The following is an 18,229-nucleotide window of genomic DNA, read 5'->3' as shown; positions in this document are numbered from 1 at the left end:
CCCCTGGTAACCTATGGTGACCTCGTCACCCCTGGCCTACTACTTGCTCACTGTTTGTTATGCATGCTTGATTGACAGGCCTGTTACCGCTGAAGTCATGTTTACAAAATAGTTCATGTGTCGGAGCTTTGTTTCCTTCTTCTGTATGGATATATTGTAAATCTATAAATGAATCAAAAATACAGTAGGAACATTTTGCTCAGCGATGTGACGTGGAAAGAGTTGGGGTAATTATTCCCTGGCCGTGCTCTGCAGAACACACTGTGCCTGCTGGTGGCTTGACCCACAAGGACTGTTCTGTTGGGAGAAAAAGTCCGTTGAGTTTTATGATCTGAGTGGAAAGAATGGGCCTGGCTCACTCAGGACTTTGTCAAACTCACCCCGACTGTTGCTAAAACCACCAAATGAGCCCAGTAAATACGGAACGTGTGAGAATTCAGAGGGAACGGGATTTCATTCAGGCTTTATTAGTCTGATGTCGAACGCATGAGAGCCGCCTGTGTGGCCTCGTCTGAGACGGGGGTGAACAGATGTCCCACTTTGTGAGGGACATGCCTTTCCCCATGTCCCACATACAGAGATGATGTCCCACATTTTGATTGGCTCTAGTTTTCAAAAGTCAAACCACTGAGAAAGAGCGAGAGAGACAGACACACACACAGAGATTTTTAAGAAAGAAAAATGTGTTCTCTTGTTCCAGCTGTCTGATGTCTAGTCTTCTATGACAGATCTATCTTTGGGTTGTGGACTGTTAGGTCAGGGTAAAAGAAGACATTTGAGGATGTCATCTTGGGCTTTGGGGGGAAAATGATCGTCATTTGTCACCATTTGGCGACATTTTATAGACCAAACGATTAATCGATTCGCTTAAAATAATCGTCAGATTAATTGATAATGAAAATAATCTTTAGTTGCAGCCCTACTCAGCATTGGTAACGTGTCCCACATTGTCCCAAACAAACATAACCTGTCCCACATTTGGTTTGCTGGGATCTGGTCACCCTATCTGAGACTCACTCTGTCGTAACTCATGCAATGGTTTAGGAGTATAGCACTAACAGAACTGCAGTTGCAAACAACATTAAGGAGATTTGGCCACATACATATTCAAGTATATAATTCCAATAAATCAGATATTTACATGATATTTCCCGATTGTGCAGCCCACTGCGGCCTATTTCTTGACAGCTATTGAAGAACCTTAGCTAAACCAGCTCAGTACTCTACATATATTACACTTGACATCAGGCCTTGTACCGTGCAATTTAAAGATCAAGGCTACATTACTTATTTGTCAGGAGTCCGAAGGACCTACCTTATGGTTTCCAGACATGTTTTACAACAGGGACTCCTTTACGTCACTTGGAAGGAATCCAAGAGTGGAGAACATGGTCACTAGGTCCAGCAGGCGTTGTTAACAGGTGCTGTGGCTCGGTGGAGGGGCTGGACAGCACAACAAATAAAGGCCTATATGCCATAAGAGGATTGCTCTGTTTGAAAAGATAATGATGTGTGATCTAATGAGCAGATGAAAGGCAATGGCAGCTGTTCTATATGAATATTATATACATGGGAGAATTCCAAGCAGTGACCTGATGGCCTGTCATCTCAGGAGAACAGTGTAGTAATACAGGAGAGGCCGGAGGTTCTCATGGTAAACACATAGCTCAGTCTTCTGGGGGCACGCTGTCAGTAGTTCAGGTTTCAGGGGCTCAGCTCTCAGTGAAGTGTGTGACTCTCAATGAGCAGAATATTTGACCTACTTATTCTGCCCAGTGACCATCACCTGTGTTACTAAGCCAGTACAAAAGAAGCCTACAAAACTGGAATATTCTAGACGTGACTAACTATTACACATTGCAATATAACAATGTAATATTTAAATGCCTCGTATATGTTGAGCCATTTTGGTAGGCATGTACTATCCATGCAGGCAGTGCCTGGTTAGTAGGGATGTCACAATATATCGTCCCACAATATATCGCTATATCAAAACGTGACAATATGTATCGTTGAGATGAAATCTCATATCGCGAGAAAAAGAAGCTGAACATGGTGCCACTGATCTGCATCTGATTGCATGCTCGCTCTCCTTTTCATTGCTTTGCTTGAACAGATGAGGGACGTTACAGACACGGAGGATGAAAATGGTGAAATTATTCAAATTAGTGTGGAGGATGCCCCCTCAACTTACAAATCGATCGCAAAAAAATATTGTTAAAATATCGTATCGTTATCGTGAACCCAATATCGTGTATCGTATCGTATCGTGAACTGAGTGTATCGTGACACCCCTACTGGTTAGCAATGCAATTTGGATAAGCAAGTCTCAGCTCAAGCAAATCAGTGACCCTTTCTCAGTTATGCTAATATAGTCATTCAGCGTGTTTATAGGACAGGTTTGTTTTATAGCAGCAATGATGACTCTTTAAGAGTCACATTCTTGGGATGTGTAAAAATCCTGTTGGATGTTTACAAGGGAACAATATCATTTTTGAACGGGCCTTCCTCCGAGCCAGGTGTGACATGTACTGAAGCCATGTTAACATGGGAGTCAGAGGCCGTTTCCCTCCGGTTTGGACCGCTGCGCTGTGGAGAACAAGCTGCATTCTGTTGCTGTGTATTTAGGTTCAGGTCTGCTAGCTTTAATGACCGATGTCCTGGGGAAAAAGGACAGCCGGGGGAACGGGGCCGACTGGCACCTCGACTCCGGCTCGGGCCATAGCTCATTTCCCCCGCTGTTTATGTGGTGGCAGGGACACCCCCGCGTGCGCCCCCACTCTGACAGCAAACACTGCTGCTCCACACAGACATATATATATATATAGGCTACTGTGGGATCCCCATGTTGACCTAAGCAGCGCTACAGAAGCGTTCGATTTGCGGTGGAAAAAGCTGTGCAGCCTGCAGAATCTTTGAATGATGTTCATGCCGACCATCCAAAATGGGCAGTGTTGTAGCTGTAGAGCCTGTTCTTTGTCTAAAAGTCTCAGGCTCGTCTGAAAAAAGCTCGGTTTGATCATTTCCCGTGTGAGGAAGCAGATAGGAAGCAGCGCTAGTCTGCTGATTAGGAGTCTGGTAGAATTCCAACAGCAGGAAGTAGATCCCCACAATAAAGTCTTCATTAAAGCACTGTGCTGCTTCCCATTAACGCTGGAACATCTGCCCTTCAAGCAAGGCACAAGATGGAAATCACTGCAAACACGTCAATTCATTTGACTCTAGTAAGCAGTTCATGGTTATCTTCTTTTCTCTTTTTGAAGATTGAAGGAGAAAAGCTTTTGCACACCTAAACTCAACAGGTCTCTTTTTGAAGATAAAATACAATATTAATCAAAGGCAATAGTAAACATGCCCCACAAATGATGCAGTCCCTCTCTCGGTCAATTAAGAAATATGTAAGAAATATGAACAATTACAAATATGCAAGTTATTTTGACCTGTAATCATAGCACCGCCCCCCCCCCCCCTTAGGCCAATCAGTGCAATTTTGAAAATTATGTCAGGTTTAACCAAAATCAAGAGCAGAAGTATCATGGATCAAGAGATACCAGCAATAGAAGTGCACTCAGAGAGGGCAGACCTCCGCCATGATATGCACATTTTGTGAGTCAGATCAGAACCCTGACCTTGACCTACCCACATCCCCCAGCCACTCCCCCTACCCCCTACACATTCATGGTTGAAGTGGCCTGTCGCCATCTTGGGGTCCTTGTGCAGCTCATGCAAGACGACACAAGATGAGATTTTTCCCAGAGCCGCAGGCCGCTCCACCTGCTATTTGTCCGTGATCGCCAAGCTGCACGATCACTGGACAAGCGACCTGTCAATCACCCCCAAAACAGTCTTTTCCATTGTCTATTTGACTCTAAACGGGCACGTTATATAAAATGTTGCCCTGTACAGTTGTTATTAAAGGTGAAATTAGCTATATAGGCCAAAACTATGTTTCAGTCCATTCTGTAAACATGCTTAATTAATCACTGTTACAAAGTGGGGCATTTTGTGGCGGTGAACGGGAACGTAGTTCCTTGTATGGTCTCAAGTGGCAATACAAGGAACTACAGCTTTCAGGATCACTTCTGCAGCTTCCTTTGTAAAACCCCGAGCTAGCCCACTGGTATGACATCATTGGCGACCTGGCAACTCAGTCCCTAGTGGCCACGTATAACATCATCGGTGACCTGGCCACTTTTTTTCAGCGTTCTGGCCACTTTCTTTCTTGGGGACATCCATCCATACATCAATACATCAATACATACATACATACATACATACATACATACACAGTACATACATACATACAGTACATACATACATACATACATACATACATACATACATACATACATACATACATACAGTACATACTGTACATATCGAAAGACAGACCCTCTTATATACAGATGCCTCGGCCCCCTAAGTGGCCACGCCGTAAAAAAGAAGAAAAAAAGTCTGATCCACTGCCCAATCACGCTCCCTCTCCCAAATTCCATCATGGGCGGGGCAATGAGGTGTCCAGTATCTCCCAAGAGTATAATCTTCATGAATTGTGCCTTTTGTCCTCGATTTTATCCATCTATGATTTCTATTCTACAAAATTCCCACTTAATGAGCAAGTTTCCAAGTGAAAGCATTGACCTGGAACTCCAGGGAGTACTCGCTCCAGTTTATTTGACCAAATTCAGTCAAGTGTGGCCTTTTCCACCCCAATGTTTGAACAAGGCGTGTGTATTTGCGTGACCCTACCATGAATATTGAACCTACTGTGAGCACTTCAGTTCTTGGCAACTTGTTACAGTACTCTGGTGATAGGCTCTGCACTCTTTCAATTTAAGAAAAAGTTAAGGAAGCAATGTAGTTGACAACCTGGAGATTAATGGGGATAAAGACATTGTTTAGATTGGACAACCCACTTTTTGGATCAGGCAGTGTGTCTACATTGATACAAAACATTTGACAAAAATTCGCTGTAAAGGAAAGTGTGGCTGACAGACTCAATGAGACTTGATGAGACCCTAATAATCACCATGCTTACATAAACAGAGGAACCTGGATACTGGCCACACTCTGTCCGGTTAAGGTCTTATCCGCGTTAAACACTTTACACCCTTGCACTTGCACTTTTGATACCCTATGATTGAGTCTCCCTATTTCTATTCTGACTAAACCAATTCAAATCATATTCCTATGTGAGGTGTCACAGATAGCTACCCTCTCCCTATTTGCCTGAGGTTATTTCTAACACAGGGGTGCCATGATGGACTGATGATCCCAATAGTAATAGCAATAGTAAATCAATACTGATCACTGCCATGTTTTTGTTGGCATCAAAATGTAGCCTACCTATAGGCGGCTGCATATATGGAAAAAAACACCTTACCCTAAAAAAATTGTAACAAAAGCTTTCTCAATTGTTTTTTGTAGTATTAGGTGTCCTTAATAACATACTAAAAGTCTACCAAAGTCTGACCACTGGAAAGGTGTAATTTTCAAGATGGTGTCCAAGATGGGCAAACATTCATTAAAATACCCTAACTCCTTCATTATTTATCCTAGACAAGTAATTTTTGTGTCTAACCCTATGTTCTTAGGGCCTAGAAATCCATTGGACTTGTCCAAATTGCAGAGATACAATTACATAATTGTGAAATCCAATATTTTGTGTGTGACTCTATTCAAACATAATATGTAATAAATACCTTTTTTTTTTTTTTTTTTACTGGAACAAGGCTTCATGGTATCCTCAAAAACAGCTAAACAGAACAAAACTAATTGTCACAATTTTCAGCAATTCAGAAGGTGGTGGCAGAGAATATTGGCAGTCGATAGATATATTGCTTGCATTATTGAAAAGTTGTGGATAGCTAGCTCTGTGGATCAAATTTGGCTCAAACAAAATTCATGTTTGACTATACACCCTATACAATTTGAGCCTGACCATGACTGCTGGTGTCATAAACCAAGAGACTTGCAAAATCTGCCATGAAGAATTAGGAGATGCTTCTGATGTGGTTGAAGTTCATCAGAAGGGAGCTGATGGAATCAACAGTGCAAGTGTGCAAAGAGGGGATGACATAGTCATTTCAGCTGGTGTGAAAAAGCACACTCAAAATGTTGAAAGCAGTACATCAATCTAAAAGACATTAAAAGCCATAAAAAAGAAAGTTGAGCCACCAAAGAGAAGTGCCAGAGTAGCAACTAGTCCTTTCAACAGCAAAACCGATTGTCTATTCTTTGGGACTACATAACACATGGAAGTGCAGACTCTAGTTATGTAAAGACCGATACGTTCGTGAAGTCCATTATTGAGTGTTGTGACAATCGTTCAGATGAATAGGCCTTCACCGTGAAAGGCAGGATTGAATATTATTGCTGTGATCTACATGCTGTGGAGTGGATTTACCATCACACATGCAGTGTTAATTTCCGTAATGGGCCACTACAGTTCCACAAAGTCCCAGAGGCAAAGCGCAGAAAGTCTGGCCAGCCCAAAAACAAAGATCAGGAGCAGGCATTCGTGAAGGTTTGCTCTTACCTTGAGAATACTGAAGTTGACAGTTACACATTTACGAGATAAAATGGAGGAATTTCTGACAAATACAGATTCCGAACCATTTGGAAAGGCCTACCTCACGACAAAAAGAAAAGAAAAGTATGGGGACAGTGTACATTTTGCTGAAGGAGAAGGCAGTGACAATGAGGGAAAGAACATCACAGATACTGAGATCTTATTTCAAAATCCAAGCAAAGGACGAAGAATCACAGAAACAAGTGACCATTGAAACAGGGGCGAGATTGATTAAAAGTTATATAAAGTTCAATGTCCCGTCCCTTACACATCAGTATCCAAGTGCAAAGTCGCCTGAGCTTGATTCTGCCCTTTCGTTTGTTCTGACACTCTGCGGACATTGTTAAATTGTCTTTTTGTGGGTAAAGCGCATGGTTATGCGCAGCCACGACTTGGAGCCTTGCCGCCGATGAGCGGCAACAGCGAGACTGTGCATACTCGAACGTACCTCGTCCAAAACGTTATCTTGTCGTTTACCAAGAACTTGCAATCATGTCGGTGGGGGGACATTTTATTAGGAAATGGCATTTCCGCATTCCTCACAACAATGACTTGATGCCGCGGAGTCACATTTTGGAGGAGTCGCACGCCCCCTACGCCGAGCTGCGCCGAGAGGACGCCCAGCTGCGGCGACCCCCTCGGCGCAGTCAGCGCCGTCGATTTCGCAGGAGCATAAGTTGCACTTAAGGAGACAAGCCGAAAGGTTGCAGCAATTGGACAGCCAATTGTCCAAGCAGTTCGACCACGTGCCGTTGTTCGCTCCCTTAAGTTGGCCTTGCAGTGCAGGCACATCATTTCTATCGGTCACAATTCCTTGTGGATACCCATCATGGGATGGGATTTAGTTAATCTTATGAAGAAGTCTTGCGTTTTGAAAATAATGCAATGTGATCTCGCTATCAAACACCATGTTCAGCCCATTATTAAGTTCGATCAGTGGTGGCCCTGTTTTGACTAATTTCACAGTACCACACAGTAATAATTAATTTATTCCTTATTGGTATCAAAATAAATCTCCTGAAAGCTTCAACAGAATGTGAATGATAAGTGAAATCACCATTATGCATTATGGCATGTGGAAAAAGGAGAAATGTCCAATTATATTGGAACATTTTCTTCACTTTTAACATAAATATGCTTATAACCAATTGCTCTAATATATACTTGTACTTGTAATCACTTCGCTATAATTTATATATGCTAATTTGATTCCTAGATCACCAAAACATGGGGTTAGGCACCAAAATTACTGGTCTAGGATGAATAATGAAGGAGTAATGGTCTTTTAAGGAACTGGCAGCGGCCATCTTGAAAATTAGACCTTTCTAGTGGTCAGATTTTGGTAGACTTTTGATATGTTATTAAGTACACCTGATACTACAATAAACCATTGAGAAACCTTTTGTTACAATTTTTTTTAGGGTCAAACCATATTTGCAGCTGACTAATAATACTGAGCGAGTCTGAGTGAAAATGCCACATTCGACTTTTTAATATTATGCAAGCAGATATCTTAACCAGGTTTCTCATAATCAGAGGCTAATTGTAAGGCGGTTCTGATCAACCAGCATGCACCTAAACCCAGTTAATTCTCTGTGCAGGTTCTGTTTTGACTGATGTGTGAGGCGGCGCTGATCCACATGGCCTCTTGTGTTCAGTGTACATTAGAAGCCTTTGTGGAAAGACTACAGTATGGGCATCAGTGGCGCGCGCTGACACAGGGCGACACGGACCACACACACTCAGTGCACGGCAGGCATACTTTGAAACGGCAGACTGTTTGTCTTGGATCATTCCAGCTCAAATAAACAGCCAAAGCTTTGCTAGAGGACTTTAGGGCCACCTTTCTGTTGAGCTTCTCACCATTAGGTTTCAGCCAAAAAGCAGACCATCATAAACAGCACCCGGCATATCTGTCCCAAACCTCCCATACACACACAGATCATAGCACAAACAAAACTCTGTTGATAAGCCCTATGTGGACCTTCATAACTTCTTCTCTAACCCCCCAAAACAATCCAATCTACTGCATATAGCCATTCAGCTGAAACACAACAATTTATCTGAAGAATTCAAAAAATTGACTATTTCTGAGCTGTTTTGTCCTTGTTTTTCCCTCTCTCTCAGCAGTCTCACCTTTTTATGAGATGTTTTCCATACTTCATCCCAGCAGGAAGAGCACGTCGATTAGATTTTCCCATCACTAGCAGCCCCTTTGGTGATTTTTGTGAGACAACAGCGTACAAATCATTTGTTATGGTTGCCTCTGTGAAAACAGTAGTTAATCAGTTGCCGGAAGGCATTGGCTGTCTCAATGTCAAAAGCAGGAGGGAAGCGCTCTGCTTTGAAGGCGGAACTACTTGCTCCATTAGCCCCAGCGTGTGTTGATGGCTTCTCCATGTGTGAAGAACACGTCCTTGAGCGAACACGAGAGGCTTTCCATGCAACACAGCAAGGACCTTGTAACACCAGCGTCATCCATTACAACTCTACCGGCAGACGCTATAGCATCACCTGAACGCTCAAAGCAAGAGCATTCGTCTTTGAAATGATCTGGAGCAAGGCCAGCCCTTTACGCGGAGCAGATGATGGATCTGTTCACCCGGGGGACTCGCGCTGCCTGTTCCCGTGTGCAGATCTCCGGCCCGTCCTGCTTTTTCACAAGGCCGGAAAGACTCGCAAAGTGAGCTCCACTTTAGCGTGAGGTGGAAAAAAGAGTAGCCGGAGGATGGAGGCCAAGTGGGTAGCTGTGGTAGGCGAAAATTGCAGACTACAGCATATCTCCAAAATCACAGAGCCCCAGAGGACGGAAGAGGAATCCTCTTTGTGTTATTGTTTCCCATGTTCTTCCACCCCCGGTAATATTTTCCAGATTAAAGCGTGCTCCTAGCCCCTCTTGCTGAAGACTCCATTTCACAGGAGAAAAACCAAAAGCAGCCACAAAATGGGAATTGCTTTTTCCACGGCATATGAGATAATGTGTTAAGAATTGTGTCCTGCCTCGATCCAGCTGCCAACAAAGCGGAACATTATTTCCATCTTTCACAGGTCACTTACTGAGATAATGTCCGCTTCACACTCCGTTTTATGTAATTGTATCGACCCGGAACCTTCTCAGGAATAATAACAGCATTCATTCTGTATGTTAGTGATGGAGAAATAATGGCGACTTCCATGTAAGGTCCATTGCATTCAACAGTAGGGTGTTGTTTACAGTTATGTAATATCATTTCAAGTTTCATAGTTGATATTATGAGTTGTAGATGACTTTGGAGAGATTGAAAAAGAGGGATGTCTTATGTCATGGAGTCATCTGGCCACAGAATGTTTACAGCGCCAAATCTAAACACGGCTTAAGTGGCGCAGTGAGGCATTTCCTGGACCACATCAGGAAACTAGACAAGCTTAATATCCCCACACTTCTCAACAAACACATGTATACACTTAGCATCCTCTCGGCGCGCGCTGCCCTCAGTGGCCAGCGCTGTGCTGCTGCTGAGCTCATACTTTGGCTGTGTGTCTGCAGGCTCTTTGTACTGTAAAGCCAGACTACGACAGAGGGACTGCACTCCTACTTTGGACACCAACAATCCTTTCCTGTTTAGCTTGGAAATGTACCCTTTGGAAAACATTTCTGAGCATGTAAGCTCTATCTTTCAGTTCTTCCACTTCTTCAGTCACGTGCAGATATGATTATGAAAGCCATGATGGTCCTCAGCTTTATTTGCTTGTTGTTAGAGCATATGAATGGATCGTATCACCTGGAACATTAACGTTACTTTAGAATAAGTTAAGTTCTCCTTTATTTATCCCCGTGGGGAAATTCATCCTCTGCATTTGACCCATCCTCTACTAGGAACCTTCCTAGAACTAGGAGCAGTGGGCAGCCGCAGTGCAGCGCCCGGGGACCAACTCCAGTTCTTTTTCCATTGCCTTGGTCAGGGGCACTGAGGGGAGCATTAACCCTAACATACATGTCTTTGATGGTGGGAGGAAACCGGAGCACCCGGAGAGAACATGCAAACTCCACACAGAAAGGACCTGGGACGGACCGGGGTTCGAACCCGGGACCTTCTTGCTGTGAGGCAACAGTATTAACCACTGAGCCACCGTGCCATCAGAATACAGCCCGCACCCCTGTAGTTACCCTATACTGTAGGTACCCAATAGTTACAGAATAACCCAATACAGAATAACTACAGTATAAGTTCTCCTAAATTGAAATTAAGTTTAAATGATTATTTCTCATAGGTCATACGTACCCTGTAACAACAGCATACTGTAGCTACCCGGTAGTTACAAAAATAGGTACGGTATCAGTTCTTTATTCATCTTATTCTTTGCCCTTATTCTTTGCTTCTGCATGACGTCATTTCATAATCGTCTTTCCGGTTTTAAACACGGAAGTAGAGTACGCCTACCGCAGTCACTTTAGACTTGCCAAAAAGCCAGTTTTCAAGCTAAAAAAACAACCCCAAACTGTTTTAAAGTTTTAATATTTGTCGGGTGAGAACGTAACATATATGTGACCAGTTTATCAGAATAACGCCTATTGGAAATCCTTAACGAGCAGCGAGGACCGGGAGCGCTGACTGTGCTGAGACCGGTCGGACTAGCTATCTGTCAAACCCTACTGTTGTAGTTAGGCTACTGGCAGTGAGAAAACACTGTCGACATGCTTTTGTAACTAACATTAAATGCCGATCGGGTACAGCCATCGGCTCCTCGCAGCAGTAACGTTATGAACATGGAACTTGAAGTTGCCCGCAGTGTAGCTTAATTCTGAATGTTGCCAAACTTCATTCATACTGACGTTTTATTTTGAAAATGGCCGCAAACTAGCCCTGAACTGGAAGAACAAATAGGTTGCGTCGAACACGGAAGAGAGAAAAAGTGGGCGTGGTGAATAAGGTGAATAAGTCCCCTTTATTACCCCCTTATTCCATAGATTCAGATTTATTTACCCTGTAAGTTCAGATTTTTTTTTACCCTGTACTTACCCTGTAAGTATTTCTAAAGCGTTACCCAAAACTCAATATTATGGGTCATTTATATTAGTGATTCTCAACCTTTTTCATATGGAGGACCCCTAATTTAGTCTACACAGACCCCCATTTGATGAGATTATTCTGTCCCAAATCTGAAAATATTTTTAATTTGATTTTGTCCACAATCCCACGACTATCTGTACTATCAATGAAGTTAACAATTTATACATTTGCTGGGGAGCCCTAACTTTGCGATGCAGCTGGATTCGCGTGAGAACGAGATCACGATCACTCGACAAATCCATCTTGCCCACAGTTTGAATCCAAACCACATCAGCGTCCGAGGAAGCCCTCGGCAGCCCTAAGTGGTTGAAGTTAGCCTGTGATAGACAGACGGTTCATCCAATCACCTGCCGAGTTTTTTTTTTACCGGTTTCCAAGATCGAGTTCCCAGATGGTGCTGTGAAACAAACTAACCATCTGGCAGCGTCAGTTTAGGGGATCCCCTGGAACGCCCTCAAGGACCCCAGGTGGTCCCCGGACCACACGTTGAGAACGGCAATAATGGATCATTTGAGCACCACTTGGCTCAGAGTGTGCGGAAGTTGTCCTGATTGTCCTCCACCCTCCCACAGCGGCGGCCCCAGGCACATGCCCATTCATCGGCATGGCGCGTAATGTGAAGCTGGGGTCAATGAGATTCTGGATGTGCTGTTCACTGTTGAAACACTACCCTTCTCCCGCTGGGATGCCTGCAGATATGGACAGTACGCAGAGCAGTGTCAAGTGTTTAATTTCCTCCAATTGGCAGAGCACATAGTGATAATCATTTTCCGTTTGACAGATCGTTATAAATTTCACATGTCATTGGGGGGGACTTGAAGTTGCGACATAAAACGCCTGCTAGTACTCTAGAGGCATATTCGTCCTGCGACAGTATTCAAATGAAATATTTTATTGGTTTCCCTTTGCAAAACTGGCAGCCACCTTCACTTTGGAACAATAGGGTGCCTGTTGATTGAATTCTCTCATAGGTAAGAGTTTAGCTGTTTGTCCAGAGCCATCCCGCAGTCCGATTTTTGTTTCCAAGCTGCATGTTCCTCTACCCCTGCCTGGATGATCTTAAGGTAGCAATTAGCTGAGCATTCACTCAAAAGAGTTATTGTTCTACACACAGTTAGTGCATCGCTGTAGTCATACACCTAATCAAGCTAAGCTCTCATTTGTACAGCTATTTACGGTAGATGCCATACTACAGCCCTATTCAGAGAAAAGGTTTAGAAAGAGGAGGGCAATATTATTAATTGCTCGGTTGACTCAATAACAGATGCAATAATATTTTAACCGTCAACCCGAAAGATTATTTTAAATGCTCTCATAATTATGCAAGTGTGGATCTTGTGTTACTACTGTAAGTGCCTTGAATTGAAGGGAAAGGCCCACAGTTAGCTAATGGTTGTCAGTCATAACTTCCATGTCCTCAGAGCCAATATTTAGTCTTGACAATCCGGCCAATGTTTAGTCAGCTCTTTCCACTGGCCAGACTAAGCAGAGCCCGTAAAAAGGCCCAAGTCCTAGACAGACATTATAACACTAGTCTGACTGTCCAGACACTGCGCCCATATGATGTAAACCCAGTGTTGATATGCCAACATATAACCGGGTGTGTTTACACCTTATCATTGCTCTCATGATACCCACGGGTATCTTTAAAGCACAATGCAAAGACCAAGCTGAGCAGCATGGCCTAATCACTGTGTTGAATGATTACATAGTCTTGGACGATGGCTCCCCCAACCTTTTTCTTCCAGCTCCTCAAATTCGCCAATAATACAATCAATATAGCAAGCGCCTCATCAATCACTTTCAAGCACATGCTATATTTCACACAATTGAATCGAGTAAAAGCCAATGAGAGCACGATTTGACGACATTTTAAGTTGTTTTGCAATGAAAAACACATTTGAAATGATTGAGTTATTATAACGGACGGATCATTTTGTCCTCGGCTCTGGTTTTTGCCTTTAATAAGACTCGTTTACCTCAACCTCTGTAAGTTCCTCGCGCTCCGTCCCCCCTATAAGATCTCTGGAGCCGCCTCAGGAGGGTCCCAGACACCAGGTTGAAGTTGGGAACCACTGTCCTGGACAATGAAAGCAGGGGAAGCTGATGGAAAAGCCATCTCCAGTGAGACAGACTTTATTGCTTTCCAGGCCTGCTGTCCCTATGAGGTCATTTTGGTGGAATGTCCCGGGGAGTAAAGTAAAAGTCAGGTCAGAGTACTTAACCTGTTTGTTTTAAAACTTTCCACTTCTTTAACCATACAGAAAAAGAGATTGGATGTCCTCACTCTCAGCCTCACTAGCTGGGACTTCATTCTACAATCTGTGGAGCCTCCGCAAGAATGGGCCGTGCCGGGCTCTCCAGCACTCTTTACTGAATGCCCCACTTCAGGGGGAACTCGGGGAACCCAACTCATAGTTGCAAAGCAATGAGGGTAGTCCGCTTCAGTCATTGATTTGTAGGGGACAGACTGTACAGTGAGCCTTGGCTGAAAGAGCGCTGTATCAGGTTTTATAGACTTCTAGAAGGCCGCCAATTTTCATGATTGTCTCAAATATTCAACTCTTGCCTTTTATCGGTGGTCCTCACTGTTTATCTTACTGTATTTGGTGTCTGTTTAAATCTGTGGTGCTTATTTACTGTGTTTGGAATTCAGTGTGCTTTTTGTTTTGTTTTATTCTTGGTGATGTATAAAACGGGGAAGAATGTGATTCCTTGGGGCCTCAGAAATGTCCTCCCGAATGGTGTAGTAGGTTTCGGTTTTTAGTACCGGGCTGAGAATTGCTCACCTCACCAGCCTCTGCCTGAATAAATCAGATTACTTTTTTTATTGAGCCCCACAAAAAGGCCTCTAAATTGTGACAGTATCAGAGCTTATGTTTTTGATGGATGGATCGGTGATTTGAGGTAGCTATTGTAGGTGAAAAATTGTGCGCTATCTTCGTTTGCTACAATAACGCAGCACAGAAAGCAGAACCTGAAAAGCAATGGTGACTGTTCTGACTCAGCGTGCTTAAGTCATTTTCAAGAGCTTTAACCAATAACAGTTGCATGGGAATACAGCTTCGAGGTGAAAGATTTGGGCTGGAATGTCACAGGTTTGAATCCATGGACTGGCTGGGAGAGTCTGGGCCGGGGAAATCAATGACTCCGCCCCCTTCCTTAGCAACTGCTCATTGAAGTGAACTTGAGCAAAGTGCTTGACCCCCAGCTGCTCCAGTGGAGCTGCTCAGTGGCTAAAAGTAGAGAGGTTGTACTGGGCAGCTCCAAGGTCCGACTGTGTGTGAGAGAATAAGACCACATTTAGACTGCCTGGTACAAGTGACCCCATTCAAGATTTTTTTTTGCCTATTATGAACGTGTAAACAGGAAAAAAGCACATGGAATCAGAGATTCTCAGATCCGTTTCGGGCCTCAATCATATGTGGAAATAAATCTGATATCGGCCATTGCGACTGTCATCTTATCTGACAGATCGGATATTCCCTCTCATTGCGAGTCACGTTGAAATGGTCAAGGATCTTATACTTGTATAGTTGAGTTGGTTGTTCACCTATGAAACATTTGGATTATGTATGTAGGTAGGTAGGTATGTATATATATATGTATATGTGTATTTTGTTTATTTTTCCTCACATGTGTATGTTCTTGTGTAACATGATGTATTTTAATCCAATGTGGGATTTGCCAGAAATGGCATGACACAGAGATAAAACTAACTAACTAACTAATAGGGCTGTGGCGATTCACTTATCTCCCGATTCGATACTATCACGATTCTTGGGTGCCGATTCGATTTATATTGCGATTCTTAAGTATTGCGATTCTACGATTATTGCGATTCGATATTACGATTTATTGCGATTTTTGTTTATTTTTTTATTTTCTTTTTTCAGTTTGTTTGCTTTTTTACACTAGATTAGAACATGGGAAAAGTTGAATCATACACTAGAGACTGTATATTATATCATGAGTAGGGCTGGGCGATATAGTTAAAAACAGGGGCGGACTGGGATCATAATTCAGGCCGGGCATTAGATACCAAGCAGGCCAGGCCGATATGGGCAGACGCGCGTGAAGCCCAATTTGGGCCGTTTGAAACCAGATTTGGTTTGAAGTCTAATTTTACAATGAGATGCACCCACTTTAACCCTGAAGTGTAATTATTACTTCAGACTAACTAATAAAGTAATAAAACCACTAGTAAACCAGTAGGCGGCATCTGGCCTGCTGTTCAGTGAGTGGCCTGACTGCAAGCACCCAATTTTTTTTTTTTTTTTTTTTTTTTTTTGCGATTATCGATTCTGGAATAAAAGATCGATTCAAAAAATCGTGACATTAAAAATTGCGATACTTAGGTGAATCGATTTTTTCCCCCACCCCTACTAACTAACTGTATAGCCTAACGCACGTGCACAACTGGCACAACAACTGAGACGAAGGCTCAGGTCAGTGGACACCTGTCGAGGTTACCTCAGGCCTGGAATTAAGTCATTTTTAGGGCAAGGCCACTTTGGCCTTTGATCAAACAAATTTATTGGGGCATTACAACCAAAATGTAGGAGGGCACCAAGGCCAAAACCAACGCTTATTAAAACCCTTTTTTCACTCCTTTTTCCTCAACAAATTAAATCTCCTAATAGACAAATGAAGTGCTGCAATGTGATACAGGCTACAGCACATGCAGCACATGTAAGTCAACGCCCTCTTCCGGGTTCGGCATACGATCTAAGGGATTTCATCCGCCATTCATCTTTCCATAGACGTTTAAAAAAAAAAATCCTAATAAAAAGAGTTTTACTTGGTCAAACAAAGTTATTGGGCTACAGTATATTAAGAATCAGGAGAGATCATAGAACATGTCTCTCGGACCAAAACAAAAACAAAAAAAGGGGGGGGGGCTGTACTCCGCTTTTCTGTCCGATTATATATATATATATATATATATATATATATATGAAATGAAAAATTAAAGGAACCACCGCAACACTGAAAATGACTTACTGATGTTTATTTGTGAACAACGCATTTCGCGTACAGCTTCATCAGGTTCACCTCTGTGAACCTGATGAAGCTGTACGCGAAACGTACTGTACGCGAAACGCGTTGTTCACAAATAAACATCAGTAAGTCATTTTCAGTGTTGCGGTGGTTCCTTTAATTTTTCATTTCATGTTTATCCTGCAACCATCCAGCACCTGATTTTTCTACTGGCTGTGCACATGGGAATCCTCTCTTCACCATATATATATATATATATACAGTATCAATCATTACTTACTACAGTCCATTAGTTACCCTTTTTTGTGTACCCAAATAAAGAGCTACATCATACTGAGTAGGTAATGAGTACTGAATCCTTACTTAATCATTAACTAGCCTACTAATAGCTATACTGTATTAAATTTGATTAGGAGTTACTCAAGAACTGACCATTAACTAATAGTTCCTTACTTCCCACACTCGTTTCTCAATTAACTAGGCAAATCATTATCTAATGATTAGTTACTCTACTCACAAACTGACCAATAACTAATTGTATTATATTAGTTATTCTAAATGCGTAGCAGTGTGTTGCTTAAGAAAAATACATTTGTGATCACTATAATACACACACTCCCTTTTCAAGAGATATTCTGCTGGTTACTACTGGGTGTACTGACCTTGATATATGATCTATTTGATGAAAGGCTCTATTATCCATACGCCTGAAATATAAATTTCCCAAATCATGACCCAAGTGAGATTTATATTCCACAACTGACTGACATTTATCACCTGAAATAAAAGTGTTTTTTTGTTAGAATTCAGTCCTCTGTCTGTGGTCTCTTGGCTCTAAGTGCTAAATAGCCGCAACAAAGAAACAGCGAAGTAGTTACACTTTATTGCCATGGACAGTTAGTATTTCACAGAACAGTTGTGGGGCGTAATGTCTCATACCAAAGCCATGGGCATTTGTCGGCCTAGTCTGTGTAGTAAAATCGCAAGATGACAAGCTAAATATAAGTGTGTATTGGATTTCAAGAGGCATAAACATATGCTCAGTGGCCAGGGGAGAGCACACTCTAGCCGCGCTCCACGACGTGTCCCAGGGCACCGGCTGTGATGGATGGCTGTCAGCCCCCCAGTACCACCCCATTTCCTGGGGTCACACTACTGGAGGCAGCGTCTCTCTGGAACTCAGCCACCAGCCACTCTCAATTCCAGGAAGAAAAACTCTGATCCAATACATCCTAGACACTCATAAACTGTCCAGCGGAGCCAAAGCAGAAAATGTTGGACTGTTGGACTGGTGATAACCAAGCTGTGACTCTGCCAAGACAAACGGAGCTCATAGCGTGGGATGCTGTCTTGGTTTCCTCCACTTTTTGCTGAAGAATATATTGCACTGAGTAAGTCTTCAGAAGTGGTCAAACATGCCTTTATTGGCCTTTTTAGTTTCACTATAACCATTCTTTTATCCTGAGGTAATTCTGTGTTTGCAATTATGTCGGGGGGGTGCGTATGTGGTGATGTCACCCCTCAATGTTTTACAAGTCCGTGTTCGCTTCACAGGCTTAATGATGTTCTGTGGGCAATGTGACTTCTTATCGGAAGTGGAAAATAA

Source organism: Poromitra crassiceps, assembly GCF_964638095.1.
Source record: "Poromitra crassiceps genome assembly, chromosome: 10".
In the NCBI taxonomy this organism is placed as follows: Eukaryota; Metazoa; Chordata; class Actinopteri; order Beryciformes; family Melamphaidae; genus Poromitra; species Poromitra crassiceps.
This window is presented reverse-complemented; position numbering follows the sequence as displayed.